At 31.7% G+C, this 15374-nt stretch overlaps 1 protein-coding gene across 3 annotated transcripts in view; it reads left to right on the forward strand.

The window, feature by feature from the left end:
- Positions 1–459: 459 nt before the first annotated feature.
- rdx (BTB/POZ and MATH domain-containing protein rdx) overlaps positions 460–15374 on the forward strand; it is an 85823-nt gene continuing 70908 nt past the window's right edge. For 2 of the 3 annotated variants that reach the window (XM_067288491.1, XM_067288489.1), the window contains exon 1: positions 461–789. The gene's annotated coding sequence lies outside the window, so the exon portion shown is untranslated. Of the gene's footprint in view, positions 790–15374 lie in introns of all 3 variants that reach the window. The other variant, XM_067288486.1, reaches the window with a different exon arrangement.

Consider the following 15374-nt stretch of genomic DNA (forward strand, 5'->3'; position numbering starts at 1 on the left):
ACCAATCTTTTATAAGAAGATACTTCCCGAATAAATTCCCCGAAGAAAAATGTCTGAAGTCAATACAGTATAGTAGTATATGGGGGCCCCTAAATTCAAATTTGCCTGGGCTCCACGAAACTATAACGCGCCACCGAATTATGATAATACCGATTGTTCGTAATCGCGATCTATTTTTTTTTTTTTTGTTAAGTTATAATAAAGATAAAATATTAGACTTTTTGTAGACATATCTTTAATATTATTTTTTTTCCATGCAAAAATAAAATCGAAGAGCATCATACAAGTAATGTAATCGATAAAAATAACACGACAGAACAATATAATAATAAATGATAGCCTTAAAAATTTGTACAAAAAATTTCCCTAAACTTACGAAATTAATGTTTAAGAATAATAATAAAAATAATAATTTAAAACCCCTATGACGTCTGTATAGATTCGAACGTCGATTGGATGGTACGTCAACCAATGGCAACGACGGTAACATGTAACAATCTGCGGTTAGAAAGGAAGAAATAGGATAATATTCTACGAACTGTAAGGATACGAATGGGTTTTTAGTTTGCTATGAAGTCGTATCGGATATTTTTTGATAATCTTGTCTTATCAATGCTATCGGTTACTTTACTAAACTGTTTTTGATCTGGTAGACCGAAGCAATTCAATTAAAAACTAAATAAATAAATAAGTAATTAGTCGAAACCAACTACGACTTCAGGACTAATTCGTACTACGTAAACAACAGTTAAAAATGACGTCTTGAGAGAGACTTACGGCATTTTCTAGGTAAGATTTAATATATTTTTACATTCGTATTGCTAAACCGATCGTTTTTCTCGTATTCGAGTTTGTAAATAAACAGGAAATTTAACTATATATATATATATATATAGACGTATCGAGTATGAAATTATTTGTTTACGTCATACATAAAACATACGTCATACATAAAAGAATCTATTACATATTTGAATAAAAATACACGAAAAATTTCATCATTTATCATTGTGATGGCCTTCGATTCAATGTCATTTTCTAATGCCTGATGTTAAACAAGGACATTTTACTTTATTTTTTATTTATTTTTTCGTACATACGAAAGATTTAATGAATTTTTACGTTAATTCGAAAATGAAAATGGATAATTATCGACGACACTACGTAAAAATGAGGCCTTGTCCGTATTTCCCTACCTCCTGACCCAACTATGTTCCCAATTTTGATAGTTAGCCTGGATCATAATACTAAGTAGAATGCTGATCCTATTTTATATCTTTGAAAAATATGCATTATAATTTAATTAATTAAAACTGCTTCTTTCTCTCAGTTTTAAAAATCAATTTATATAAAATTGTTTATTCTTATTAAGCATTTTGTAGTTTCAAATATAATTTATTTTATACCGAATTATATAACCGGGTGTTTTAATATTAAGCTTTTCCGAGTATTAATGTAAAATAATTGGCCGATTTATATTATTGAAGTATTAGTTACGGAGAAATATGTACGTCGTTTAAATTGCATTTTTTTTGGTTTTTGTTGAGCGTTCGTGCTTATAATGCATATACTGTATATGTATATATACACACTCTCATCATTTTAAAAGTTAAGTTTTAGTAAATTGATTATTATATATTAAAAATAACTTTGAAGTAAATTTAACACAAAATGTAGTTCGAAAGTAGAATTTTGTAGAACTTTTACGTAATTTTATAACAAATATGTCTAAAATAAGCTTGTTTTTAAAAATGTATTCTTCTTCTATAAGCTGTATCTATTATTTTATATCTGTTAAATTAACAAAGAAATTGTTTATTATTATTTAATGTTATGCTGTGTAAGTATGATAGCTTAGACTTATCATAACTTATAATTTCTGATTTGCAAGCATGTTTTTTTCTTTTAATAAAAAAAAAATATATATTCAGTTCTAATTTAAAATAGTAATATTATCTAATTTGTCTTTGGGAAATAAGTGTTTTAAATATGGTTGAAATTGAAGAAATGTGTAACAATGAGAATACAATTAATCATGTGACAATATTGCAGAAAGGAATGTTAAGTGATAATTGTTCAGAATCTTACATCTAATCTGTCCTGATATAGCAATCATTAAACAAGATTTACTTACAAAAATTTAGATTTATCTAGCTTTTTGGAAATTCTGTAGATGCCTTTCGAATAATTTTTTTTCTTAATGTTAGATGCTCTTTGCAGGTTAATCAAATTATTTTCAGAAAGTTTAAGTATCTGCTTCTACAGAGAAAATGAAAATGGATGGATATGTGAAGATGTGCAAAAAATCTGTTCGTTATCATCGTAAATATCGAAATAAAAAACGGTTTAGTCTTTTATTTAGACAGAAATATAAAATTTTTTAATTACAGTAAAGCATCAAAAATCCTGATGTTGAAAATTTGGAATGTCAAAAATCCATTTGGCTGTCAAGAAAGGGATACTAACTTATTTCAATGGTAACTTTGTTGTTGTTGTTGTTTTGGTCTTATGTAGTTGTTGATATGATATTCATTCAGAATTAATAATTTTTTAATTTTGAAATTATAATAGTGTATGTTTTTGTTTAAATATAGTGATTCTGTAAATTATATTTTGAATCTTTTAAAGTATTTTTGTATTTTTTATAAAATACTGGCTTGAACTTGAACTTCTAAACTTGATTTATAGTGTATTGGAGTTTAGTGCTTTAAAATGCTAATTTATACAAATATTTATATTTGAAAATCTGGACGAGTCTGGCCCCAATTAGTCCAGATTTTCAATGCATCACTATATTGTTGTCGTTGTCCATTCAAAATTTTCTCACAGCTGGTTGTATTGTAAATAACACCAACAAAGCTTTATAATTACCAGCAAATAAAGTTTTTAATATACTCTGACAAGTGCTTTCAATCCTAATTGGGGTCTTCTTCAGGTCAAAATGTTCTATACAAAAATTTTGGAATGCTTCTTCCAAAACATTTGTATAGAACTAGAATCCTTGAAGTTAATGACTGTACCTTACTATATCATGTCTCTGCTCTGGCACATCTTTAATATGTGAAGTCTTGAAATTTATAAAGCTATCAAGAAAGGCACTGCAATTAACTTTGATGATTTTACAGTGATGTTGCATGTATGGAAGACATTGTTGGAAGTTTTGTCGTGTTTTTAGAACAGGTATCATTTAGCTGAAAAGCATTATAGGAAGTTCTTCCATCTCCTCAAGCAGATTTCTTGAGTAAGCATGGTCCAAGATGCTCAAAATGTACTGTAGGTTTGTAGGAAATATACCTCCACACTCAACTTGATTCAGTATATACAGTTTATTATGTCACTACAATATACTAAGTGACACATTAATGATCAAGGATAGACTGGAACAATTGGGGATTGTATGACTTCTTGATAATTTCTGGACTGTGGATAGGCTCTGTCTGCACTTTTCATCCAATCTCAGACCTCATCATTCCTGAGCATCCTTTCCTGAGGAATATAGCCTCTTCCTCTATCCCCATTGGCTTGCTGAATTCTGAGATCCAAGTACTATCAGCTCTGAGCCTTACCTCCTATTCTCTCTCTAACCCTTTTCTGAATTTAAATGTTTTTTGGGAGTCACCTTCTGACTAATCAGAAGCTTTGGTTGTGGGAGAAGCTTTCTTTTACATCTGCATTGACCTGAATGTGGGTGGTCATGCTCCCACTTGTTTACTTGTTGCTGTTTTTCTACAACTGTAAGTGGTTTATGACTAGACCATATTTAAGTCAAATTTAAATACCACAAGGTTCCCTTGTTTTTCTTTCCACTTACAAAATAATATTTTACAATTTTCTTTAAATAGAAACTGAGATTCATGATGTTGAATGCTAATATTCTCTTTCTAATTGCTCACAAAGTAATATTAACCGTACACCTAAAGCTGTCATGTTCTTTTTACTTTTGTTATGTAATTGTGTTCCTAACAGAAGCTTGGAAGTGGCCGATAAGAGAAGCTTGCTTATCACACATGGCTATTAGGATCAAAAATAAAATTTATATCACAGAATCTCTGCCAGAATTACAGCTTTATGTAATTTTGATGTTTCTTGTTTTTGATGGAAGAACTGCTGAAGTGTTAGAATTTGTTTATAGTGAAGGATAATTATATCAGGCCATGGCCACCTTTACAAGGAAGAGTTAGTCTTTCTATGGACTATTTTGGGTGATATTGTTTATGTTTAATAAGTGTGGTTCTTGATTTCCTTTGGAGTTGCTCGAGATTTGTGCATGTCCAGTATATAACTCCAAAAGAATAAGTGAGAACAGGAATAACATATGTGTTGATTGCTTTAATAGCATCTTTTGCATTTAGATGTGTTCTTAGTACTGCATTTAATTTGTTCTGGTATTTAATTGTTAATCTTGGTTTTATCTGTGTTTGGTCTATTGGAATCCTAAGTATTTGTAAAACTTGTCTTGTTCCGTAGACTATAATATCTTCACTTCTGAGTACAGTCTCCTTTCTTCATAATTCCTTTTGCAATGTGGGGTTTTGCATTTATCTAGACCAAATTAGAATTTATATATTGTTTGAGTATGTGTGTAAAGTTTGTAAGAGATGAAGCAACTGATTCTGTGTGAATGCATAAAGTTCAATATCATTCATGTACAGTACATGAGATGTGATAATGTGAACAGTTTTGCTTTGTTGTCTGATATTATAATCATATTGTGTTTTGTTCAATGTGTTAGATAAAAGGTTAAATGCAAGGCAGAACCAAAGAGGACTCAAGGAATCTCCTTGAAAAACTTTTTGCTTGATATATATTTGATTTGTTTTTTATGAGCATGTAGTGGAGATAAAGGTGTAATGTTGTTTTCCAGTGGGGCATGGTAAAACCAAGGAAACTGATGAGTTGGGGATGAATTTTGTAGATGCATGATGTGTGTAGCAGCCAAGTGTTTGGAACATTGTTGATTGCTTTTCTGTAATCAATATATGCCATGTATATGTTTCTGTGTTTGTGTACTTGGTGTAAGATAACAGAGTCAATGAGTAGTTATTCTTTGCAACTTTTGTGGTTTCTATGGCAGTTTTTGTTGTTCTATAAGAATATTGTATTCATTAATATGATTATGTATTTTGTTTGTGATACAAGAGATAAGAATCTTGTAAAGTGTTGGAAGATATGTAATTGTCCTGAACTATACAGAATCGTTGGTGGTGGTGTTTTTTGGTTTCATGTAGGTGATGCCCTGCATGAGAAAATTTAGCATATCTTGTGGATTGTTGTTGTTGTGTGTTAAATGTTCTGTGATATTAAATGTTAAATGCTAGTTCCTGGTTTAGGGATGTAAAATTTTTTTTACCAGAAATTGTGAATATTGTCTACACCAGGTGTTTTGTTTGTTCAGTTGTGTGCTTTCTGTGCATTGGATATCTTGTGCATTTATTTCAATACAATGCATACTAGGTGTGTCTTACATGTCTTTGCTCTCCTCTGTGATTCAGTCTGCATCAGTGTTGTGCATGAAAGCAGTAAACCAATCTTTGTAGGTGTTTAGATCTCTAATCAAGTGATTTTTGTTTAATCTATTTCTATTACAACAAAATACAAATTGGGTGGTTATAATGGTCTAGACTGGACTCTGATCACATTCTGCTTGTTTGACTGACCCTGAACAAAGACCTCCTCGAATCTTGCGACCACCTGTAGGTAAACCTGTTTGGACACCTGGTCATTAGGTTTTCACATATGCGAAAACAATTGACCCAACAGTTTTGAGAAATTTTCTGACAATATGACGAATTGTCAAAATGTAGCTTTTTGTAAAAGTCTGTAAAAGTTTGAGTGAATGTCTGTTGTCTTCAGACTTTTACATAATGAATGTGGGACAGCTTCTGTGGCAGAGAGAACTATTGGTATGGTAGGGACTTCATTTATTTTCCATAGGCATTTTACTTCTTGAGAGAGTTCAGTATATTTACTTATTTTTTCTGTATAGCTATTTTGGAGATTGTGTATTAAGTATAGCAATGTCAATGATATAGATAGATTTGCACTTTGTCAATGAGGATAATTTCTGGTTTATTGTTATGGATTGTTTTATCTGTTATAATTGCTCTGTTATGATGATGATGATGATGATAATGATGATGATAATGATAATGATAATAAATGTAATAATAATTTATTATTATTGTGTTGATGGATTATATCTTACTTGGTTACTACTGGTATCTAGTGCTATACCAGATCAAGGTCAAGACATAATTATAGAATAACTGTTGCTGTGAAGAAATGTGCTATTTGTGTGCCTGTCAGTATTTAAAAATTTCTTGACTAACATACTCATCATGACTGTTAAGGCTTGATTTCAGATTTTTGTGTATAGTGTGTGGTATGACATCCACAAATTCAATTGAAAATTTATGATTTTTCATCAAGCATGCCATCAGAAAAGCTCTGCCCAGACACTTCATTTCCTGTATGCTTTTATTATTAATAATTTTAGTACTTAATGCTGTTTGAGTAGTTCCATCTCAAATAGTGCTTTTTTATTTTATTTATTTTATAATTGCATATACAAAGAATTACTAACAGAAATAAAATGAAAGAAATGGGAAAAATGAAATAACTGAGATAATGCCTTACTAAATCTAAATGACTAAATCTCATGTTTTCAACAGCAGTTTTGGTGGTTGGATTATTTATTTCCGTAGAACCTAGGATTATCAACTGTCCGGATCTGTGGATCTTGTTGACGTCCAATTGAAAGATCAAACCAAACACTAGACAGTTTCATCTGAATAATTTACTGTGATAATTTTGATTATACTGTTTGTAAGTTTCTTGACTCAAGATAAGGTTTTGTTATCTTTGTTAATATAGAATGTGGACTATATACTTTCTTGGAGATTCTATATTGATGCCATTCTGAACAAATAGGCATGATGAATATTATTTCTGGTGGTCATATTTTTCCATTATTATGAACTTGTCATTAGGTTTTCTTCAATAGATTCCAATAAATTAATTGACATGTCACAAGTACATTTAAATAGAACGTGCTCAGCAAAAGATTATACAATAAATGGAATAGGTCAAAAACGTTTATTTTAATTAAACTTTCTCGGCAATGACAAAGGTGTTTGGTTATTGTATTGTGTCACAAGTACATTCACACATCAGACATACTATTAATACATAATCAGACATACTAAACCAAATATATATACAGTCAATTCTGTTTAATTGGGACACATTGGGACTAATCTATTTTGCCCCAATTGAGTGGCTGCCCTGATTAAATAAACTAATAATAATTTCTAAAATAAAATATGTAATACGTAAATAAATAAATAAGTAAAAAAAAATGATAATCAGCTTTATTAAAGCAAAATACAGAAAATATTTTTACTATAAATTGTACAGAAAAAATAACACTTACTTTTCATGATAAATTTTAAATTTTAATTTTGCAAAAATGCATCAAGTGTAGTCTGTTTTTTTGCTTCTGAAATTTTGCAGTTCTACAAAATCAGCACAGATATTCAGTGCAGATGTGGTGCTTTCTTTGTTACCTTCTTGCATAAAATAACGCTGTGACCCGATATAAATTTTTTTGCCTCACAATTTGTCACAAGCACAGGTGAGTCATTATTCTTATCATCGCTTTCTTCGTCAAATTTTTGACATTTGAATTTGATGACGTCAACAATTGCATCTTCAAAGTTTTCATTTTCATCGTAACATGGTAAATTGTCATTACTGTTGAAAATTCTTCATTGTTGATGATGAGTATGTCTTCATTTTCCTCACTGCTCAAAATTTCAAACATCCAAAGGTTTTAAATTGCAAGCGACAAAGCAGTTTTGTATTGTGCTGCTTTTTATAGCTCGCCAACTGTCAGTGACAAACTGTATGGCTTGCAAAATGGAAATTTTTGCATTGATCTTTCTGGTTGTTGATGAACTTGTCATTAGGTTTTCTTCAATAGATTCCAGTATGTAATTTACCAATTTTCCTCAATATGATGTCTTTAAATTTTTTATTACTCCCGTGTCCATCGGTTGCACTAAGGATGATGCATTAGGAGGAAGAAATTTCAGCTGTATATTTTTGAGATTATCTAAGTGAGGATGTGCAGCACAATTATTGAGAAGCATCAAAATTTTCCTTTGCTTACGATGTAACTCTGTCCCGACTCATAAGCCACTTTCGAAAAATTTCACAAGTCATCCACACATTACTGTTGGCATGGTACCTACTGGTAAACTCTCTATTCTTATTGCCTGAAAGCATTGAGGCTTAGCACTTTTTCCAACCATTAGTAGTTTTCATTTGTCGGTACCTGTCATATTTGCACAGCATAACACAATAATGCAGTCCATTGCTCTCTTATACCCAGACAGTGCAATGTGCTTATAACACAGGGAGCCATCCAGCGTAGCACAATAATGCAAGCTGGTTTTGTCAGCATTGTAAATATCATCTGAACAAAAATTCTCTAAAAAAGTAAGGATTTTAGTTTTTTGCCACTGTTCAGCACTTGTTATCTGCACTGCCCTTTTTGCCATGAACTTTTTTGTATTTGTTATTGTGTCTCACTTTCCATCGAGACAACCAACCATTGGTTGCATTAAAATCATTGTGGCTTAGCTTTTTAGCGATCTCCTCTGACTTCGTCTTTAACACTGGACTGCTGATATTTATGCCTCATCTGCTAACCATAGAAAACCATTGATCTAATGCTTCTTCAACTTCTGGATCCTATCTATCACACTTTCTTTTGAATGTTCCTAGAATTTCTTTTCGTAATGCCCACTCCTTACGCAGTTGATTTTCTTGTTGTAGGAGACGTGCAATGGTTGATTTTGGTACACCAGTTGTATCAGCAAGTCTACGATGACTTGTATTCAATGGCTGGCTTTTAATTTTATCCAGCAAGGCAATTTTACTTAAAAGTATAAAATCATATCTTGGAAAAGATTTAAAAATTTTTAATAAAATTGACACTAAAACACCTTCCAAGGGAACTCTAGCTTTCTTTCAACTTGGTTGAGAAACATTCAAAAAATTGTCTGGGGTCCTCATTCCTTTACTTTTAAAGGGATCGTTTGACCCAATGATGATCCAATCTGAAGCAGGGTCAGTAGATTGAATTCAGGTCTGCTTCAGACAAGATTGTGGTGTGATACTTCCCACTATACTAACTCCCCTTTGGAAAAACCAAATTGTTTGAGTGAAAGACAAAATTAAGTTTTTTGCCATTTTATAATAGTTAAAAATATAAAAAGTTTTTTTAATAAAATATCATGGGATGGCATCACCAACTGTTGCTGGGAAGTTAAGCAACTAACTCATTGCTGAATTTTTTTTCTAGTTAGTTTTCCAAAAACATTGATGGTTTTGTCTAAACAAAATTTATTTTCAAAGCTTGTTTTTCATTTTAATTTAATTCTTTATAAGTTTTCCGATATTGAGCTAAATTTAATACATACTGTATGAAGTTATGAAGTGGAAAATCTCATCATTCTAAATGTACTGTACAAAAGTAGCAGGATGTGATTAAATCGTAACAGCTAGCATAGGCTTAAACATTAATTTTATCATTGAAAATATTTTATTTTAAAATATTCTTTAAAATGCTTCTTCTAATATAACCTTAATCCTTCCAGTTAATTTCTTTCACGTTTGTTCTAACGTTTTCGGCCCACCCTGGGCCATCTTCAGGAATATAATGAATGAACGTGTAGAATTAGAACGTATACATCGAATGCCTTCCGATTCAAATTACTGTGAAACGGTTAAATTTGTTGAAGGAACATTCTCTCGTGCTATGACGATAAGGCACGTGAGAAAATCTCGGTGAAAATTTACTACATAATCGTTAAAATGAATGCTTTACGACTCAAATATCTTGTGATTTCCCTTCATAGCAGTATTTCCACACTTGTGAAATGCTAGCCGCATCTTTATAGTTAACGCATGTGTTTTTCAATCCAGCCTTGTAAATTTCTAGTGTTTCCATTATTCTAAGCTGGTCTGTGCGGTGGGTGAGTCTTATGATACGAGCATTTCCTAGATCCGCAGTGATACCCGGTTCCGTAGTTGCCCGCGCAAGGGCGGTGGTATATTTGCGTTTCTCTATGTCGTACCGGTGTTCCTTCAACCGTTGTTGCAGGGAGCGTTTGGTAGAGCCTACATAGACCATGTTATTATTAAATCTGCTGTCCCACATAGGGATCTCATACACTCCTGGAGCGTGATTTAAGTCTATTGGGTCCTTTCCATTGCGGAGTAGGTCATATACCGATGGTGGCCTACAATATGCCATCTTGGTTTTTGTGATGTTTGAAATTTGTCTATATATTCCATCAAGGTGGCTGTTATACGTTACAATTTTCCTCCTTATGTTGTTATCCTCCGGCCCCACCACTTCTGCGTGCCTGTTGTTTTTGTTCCCCTGCGCGCACGTGCATGCGATGTTATATATTAGGTTCTTGCTGTACCCATATTCCTGAAGATGTACATATATTCCTGAAGATGGCCCAGGGTGGGCCGAAAACGTTAGAACAAACGTGAAAGAAATTAACTGGAAGGATTAAGGTTATATTAGAAGAAGTACATTCATCCAGTACGTTTGATTGATGTGAGTTGGAATCTTTAAAATGCTATGTTAAACTGAGTTTGTTGCATTTTTTCTGTGTTAAATCATTATTATGAATATTATGTTTGATTAAATTTTTTTTTAATGCATTACAAGTCTATTATTGGGCTGCAGTTTGAAAAAATTGCAGACCTATAAATTCCCACTGTTGGCCATCTTTCCTTAATCTTGAGAATGGAGTTAGATAGATGAAAGATGAGATTAGATATGGAAACCTTAGGGGCAGGACACCTCAATTAACCACTCTGCAGTGACCGATGGATATATACATCAAGGGCAATCATGTGGCAGTGGTGAGGAACGGATATATCTGCTAAATTCTTTTGGGAGTATCGCCAAAAACTACCACAAAAAAAAAATTCACAAAAAAATGAATTATGTAACAATAAAAAAAGACTTTTCTTTACTAGACATAACTGTTTACAAAATCTTTTTCCGAAATGGTAATGAGAAAAAATGCGTGATAAAATACTTTAAAAATTTCCCACGTTTATTCTCCACTACTTTGGAATAGCACCATACCTGACTATCCCATTGTCGAGAGGTTAACTATATGTGAATTTCCAATGCAAACCAGAAGTCAAGTTATTTCAATTTGAAATTTTTCCTCTGAAAACAGTTAATAGATGACTGGCACAACTCCATTGCTAACGGGAAAGTATGATGTGCAGGGGCAAGACACTACTAATACTTTGAGGTGGCGAGCATATATTTTAAATGAAATAAATTAAAAATATGATTAAAAATTGCAGCCTGGCATTGTGACGATGTCACAATAAACAATTGCTCGTTCTCTCTAGTTTTTGATTTGCTTGGAACACTCACTAAGAGAAAAAAAGAATTTCAATACAGACACACTCTTTTTTTGTTTGTTTTTAGTTTTGGAGGTTCAGATCAATTTTTTCCCTTTCTTGTAAATCATATTTAGATTTACAAGAGGGGAAAATTGATCTTTTGTTACTCCAAGCAATACAACTGCATGGTAAGCAGGAATTGTGGGTTCAAAGTCCCAATCTGGGCTGATTTTTTTCTTTCAGAGTATTCTAAATTAAAATTAAAAATTGATCTATTTATAATTATTAAATTGATCATGAGATGGCAACTTAATTGCCTACCTCTAACTAAATTACTTTGTTTTAGATTTTTAATTAGCCTTAATATAGCCTGATAAATATCTCAAAGATTGTTTGATATTACTAATGTATTGAATAATGTGTGTCTGTTATATCCATAATTATTATTTCATTTCTCAAATCTAGATAGCTTTCTTTCATTGTCTTCTCTTCTGTTAATGATATAATAGATTAGTATTTTTTGTTTGCTCTATTATCCAATACTCTGTTTCATTTTCCTGCCATATTTGTCAACATCATTTTATAAATTATCTAGTTATGCTTTTATTAAATATTGTAAATAACACAGGAGCATTGACAGTTCTAAACATTATAAGTGTATTGAATTTATAGGTGGTGCAAAATGTCTTGTTTTAAAAATTATATGGGATCATATGTAATAACTTTAAAAAAATAAAAATGCATTCTTGAACACATTTATTAAGTTAATTGCAGTAAATATATTAAGTAGAAAATTATAATTAAAATTAATAAAAGAGTAAAATTTAAAATTAACATGAAAATAAACTTTATGAACCATAATTTCAGGGGATAACCAACTATGCCATATACTCTGCAGAAAACTGTAGGAATGAAAATAAAACTGTATACCCTGTGTCTTTGGGGCGGTCATTAAAAGCAAGATAATTACCAGTATGCAGTTAAGAAGTTGCCATCTTAAGCATTAAAATATTGCCTTTTTCTGTTTTTATTTCTATTAACAAATTGCAGATATACATAAACAATCAAGTCAAAATATTTTATAATAATCATATTAATTTCCGGATTATTCAGAGTATAGTTTAGCTAACTATTAATAATTAATATAAAATAATTTTTTCTAAAGGTGTGTTAGACCTCTATCTTATACCAATATTAACTGTGAGACATGAAAGGGTTTTTGTTAACCCACTAAGGCAAACACCCAAGAAAAAGAAACACGTGCAGTAGATGTTAAAACTCATTTTATTTTCGCATGATATAACTATGTACAGGTTCAATAAAGGATGTCAGCTCTAGGATGGTTTTTCCAGCAGTAACACTAAACTTGATTGTCGGTAGAACAATTACAAAAATAAAATGGCCATGTCACACTGAATTGCAATCATAATTATCCAATACAATAAACAAGAATAATAATAATTTTATTATAATTATTCTTGTAAATAATATATAAAATATAGGTTATAAAACTAACCCTTAATACTAAGATATGTTTGAAAAGTTTAGGTAATTTAGTTTTTCTTGTAAAAAATTCTATTTAAATATAAATATTGTTATTTTTATTTAATATAATTGTTTTTAATACATCAATTAATAATTCTTATTATTTAGAAGAACTTTAAACAATAATTTGTTTTAAAAATAAAAAAATTGAAACAGTTTGTGTCCAAAACTAATTTTACAAAACAATATTAATATTTATTGAAAATAATTAATAAATTTTATGTTTAACATTTAATTAACTTTACATAAAATTAACTCAAAAACTTTACTTTCCATCGTTAAAATAAGATTTTTAATGGTTTCATCTTGTAAATTATTTCAAAATTTTTCAATTTCAGATTTTAGGTCATGTACGGTTGAATACTGCTTTATTTTCAATAGGGCTTAGGTCTGGGCTTCTAGCTATCCACCTCATGAGATAACATTATTTTTTGTAAACCAAGTTTGAGTTGAGTGAGACACATGAATAGGGGTCATTATCAGGCTGAAATATCCAGTTAGGGCCTATTTCCAGCAATTTGTTCTCCAAAAGGTTAAAGATACTGTTGAAGAGTTTGTTGATAAAGTTCTGGGGTATACTATAGATTACTCCCTATGGAATTTCGTGTGTTTGGGTATATATCTGAACTGAGGGGACCGAGACGAGTTCAACGATACTCTACTTTTGGACCGGAGACGAAAAATAAAAAAGTTATCATACTTTTTTCTGGCGATCGCACGATGATAGGGAGTCGCGTCGCTCTCCGCTAAGTCGGCCTCGCTATCGCGATCGGGAGTCCCGTTGCTTGCCGTTAAAATTGCCTTTAGTAGACGTTTCTCCCTTTTTTACTTTGTTCAAGAACTACCATGAATCGATCACTAGTTTAGCACATGGTGGCGTGTGGTGGCGCCCATACGAGAGGTCAGTCGGGCCGCCATGTTCGCTGCCATAAGTAACATTAACCGAAATGGCAATCGCGCGATGATCGGAAGTTGTGTTGCTCTCTCCGCTCTCGTATCGCGTGTTTAACGCTCTGGGAGATGACCGTAGTCTGACGTCACGGTTTGCAGACTTTACCACAAGATGGCAATACTAGCAACTACGGTGTCGTCTGCATGAGAGCATTAAAAAAGTATGGTAACTTAAAAACTGTGATAACGTTTTTATTTTTCGTCTCCGGTCCAAAAATAGGGTACCGTTGAACTCGTCTCAGTCCCCTGAGTTCAAATATATAATCAAAGTCCTGAAATTCCATAGGGAGTAATCTATAGTACACCCAAGTTCTGAGTTTTGTTGTCCAGAAATAAATTCAATTGAAGTTTTCTCACCATATCCAAATCCTGCCCAAGCTATAATGCTTCCTTCTCCTTTTGTCTACTGAAACATGTTTTAGGTTCTTTTCTAATATCATGTGAATAGAAGGCCCACCCATCAGGGTCATCTAAATCCTACTTTTTTCCATCACTAAACATACACCTCCATTGTTCTTTTTGCAACATGTGTTTTCTTGCCCAGTATAACCTTGTCTCAATGTGTTATGATTTTAAGGGAGGTTGTTTGGCCATTTTTTTTCTAAATAATTGTTGGTGATGATTTTAATATATTATAATGGTACTTTTACTTACTTTATGATACAAATCTACTGCAATTTTTCAAACAGATGATGTAGAATTTGAAACAAGTTTTAAAATTTTCCTTTCATGTTCAATAGTCCCTTTTGGTCTTCCAGATCTTGATTCAGGTTTCCAATTTTTACCTTTCAAATCATCTTTTCTTCATCATCATCATCTTTTCTTCTAGTTCAGAATGAACCAATCTGGAATGTGAATTGATTTGCAGAAAACAAAAAAAAAAAGAAATATTCAGATTTATGAATTTCTTTATCAGTTTGATTAACTGTAGCACCTTCTGTTTTTCTTTTCCAAATGTAAACCACATCATTGTCAGTGAATTGTTTCTTGGCATGATTAATATTACAGATAAAGCACTTGTTGAAACTTGTTAAAATGACACCCTCTTGTGATATTTTAAAGAATTGAATGAAATTATTAATACTTGAAAAGTTTAAAGCTGTAAAATATCCAATAAATAAAAATTACCTAAACTTTTTGGATAGACCTTACACTTATCTAATAAAAGAAAATTGAAAATGGAGTGAGAAGTAGTGAAGATGGCAGATAGATAGGAAAGAGTACCTGGATCTTTTGGTTACCGTGAGGGTTGTGTGAGCTGCTTAAATGCAAAATACTTGCTTCTATCTTCCTTTCCCTTGGTTCTTGAGGGTTTTCTTATATATTTTATCCTAAAAGTTGGTCACATGTTTGGACTCTTCAAGTTGAAACACCAGCTCAAGCACAATAACTTTGATCTGGAAATTTCAAAGTTTCTGCTCAAAGTTCTA

This window comes from Centruroides vittatus, unplaced genomic scaffold (genome assembly GCF_030686945.1).
Source record: "Centruroides vittatus isolate TY-2023 unplaced genomic scaffold, ASM3068694v2 scaffold_861, whole genome shotgun sequence".
NCBI classification, from domain to species: Eukaryota; Metazoa; Arthropoda; class Arachnida; order Scorpiones; family Buthidae; genus Centruroides; species Centruroides vittatus.